The sequence below is a fragment of the Bison bison genome, unplaced genomic scaffold (genome assembly GCF_000754665.1).
Source record: "Bison bison bison isolate TAMUID 2011002044 unplaced genomic scaffold, Bison_UMD1.0 scf7180017851846, whole genome shotgun sequence".
Lineage (NCBI taxonomy): Eukaryota > Metazoa > Chordata > Mammalia > Artiodactyla > Bovidae > Bison > Bison bison.
In genome coordinates, this window is record NW_011482419.1 from 43,461 (window position 1) to 45,261 (window position 1,801).

General features: G+C 36.0%; 1 long non-coding RNA gene across 1 annotated transcript in view; it reads left to right on the top strand.

The window, feature by feature from the left end:
- LOC104997084 overlaps window positions 1–1,801 on the top strand; it is a 25,649-nt gene that overhangs the window by 13,153 nt on the left and 10,695 nt on the right. The gene's annotated exons all lie outside the window — the stretch shown is intronic.

Genomic DNA, 1,801 nt, shown 5'->3' on the forward strand with positions numbered 1-1,801 from the left:
AGATAAAAAGAATACCTCAAGATTGTAAGAGTTCCACCACACCCTTTCCCAAGGCATACATCCTGAGATAACTTCCATACAAGATTAGCCAGGGCACAAGATTAGCCAGGGAGGATGGTTCCAGGAAAGATACACTGTTGATGTATAATCAAGGGTACAAGTCTTAAGAAACAGGTTCCCAGGCAAGATTTTTTACAATTACAATCACTAACATAGAGTCTAAGAAAGGCATAGCCATGAGTAAGCTGCATTATTGTGCTGTGTAATCATTAGTTCCAGACCTAAAGAAAGACCAGGTCTCAAGCGAGATATATTGTTGCAGTACCTGTTGCAATACCTGTTCAGGGGCTTAAAAGAAGCATCTCCTACATGACTAAGGAAAAAGATTGTGAAAAAGAAAGAATGTTCACCTCCTCCTTAAAGGGGCCTTGACTCCCTATCAACCAGTCTCAGTTAACTCTCTCACAACTAGAGAGGATTACATGAAATATTTGTAATTGAAAAGTATGCATACCTGCTTTTAGTAGCCTGGAACTTGATAGTAATGTCATTAACTGAAAGTTGGATATAAGCTATTTTAACTGCAAATAACAATTTAATATCTAAAAAGAACTATCACTAAGAAGAAGAGTGTCTCACTGGGAACAAGTTTAGGAAACAAATATACTTTTTTTTTTTCTTTTAGGGTAGAAACGAGCCCTCTCAAAAACAAAACAAGACAAACCTGCCTAGCTGGGAAAGTGCATTATTTTGCTTAAACACCAGCTTGACATTTTGTTCTAAGTCAGAAATAGTTACTAAGTTGTAAGTTATATGATAGATGTAGCCTCATTTATTGATAGTTCTAATCCAGTGATTTAATTATAACCAAAAAATCTACTTGTTAAAATGTAAATATATTTAATCTTGGTTGTAAAATGCATTTTGAAACATCAAGGAAAACACAGGTGGCCTGTATGATTTGGCTACTTAATATCAAAAAATGGATGATGTGTTGGGAGTCACTAGATCACAGGATTCAGCATAAGGTTATGGCTAAGATAGTAAGGATATGTAGCCTTTCTAAAATTAGCATAAGGAATTTTATGGAGAAATCCTATGCAGGCTTCCCTCTGCTTTCTCCCTCCCCTGAGCAGTCACACAGAGCATCCCCAGCAATAGAAGCACAGTAACACGTGTGCAGTGTTTCTGCCAGGGAAGCCTGTTATGCAACTCAGCAACCAAGGCTTTTATTGTGTGCTGGTCATGTAGGCCCTTTCTGATTAGCATGTACCAAAATTCCAGACTTCCAGAAGGAAAGTAAATATTCACTGTGATCCACTATAATATATATAAATTATATAATATATATAATATATAAATTTATATATATAAATTATATAATATATATAAATATCCATTATTTTTATAAGCAATTTAGGCATAGTGAGCCACCCTTATCAGTTAGGGAAAGTTTGCTATCCGTGTAGGGAACTGTTTACCAGTAAAGTTTCCTGGTGCCACCCAAGGGCCAGCCATGCAAGCAGGCCATTCTGAGTAGTTTCCTGAAGACTGCTTTCCCTTTAGTAGTTTTAGGCCTGCTATGTTAACTCTTTTCTGTGTACTTGGGCTGAATCTATAATAATAGATCAAAATTAGAGCATTCAATAATTGATCACATTCAGACTCAGCTTAAGGGAAGAAAGAGGGCCCGATAAGAGTGAGTTTAAATATATGATTTCTGTTCTCTTTGGGACATGTAAAATTTTTTGATGAGTGTTTTAGGTTATGTCAAAGGGTGACTTAAGCTTACTTGTATTTT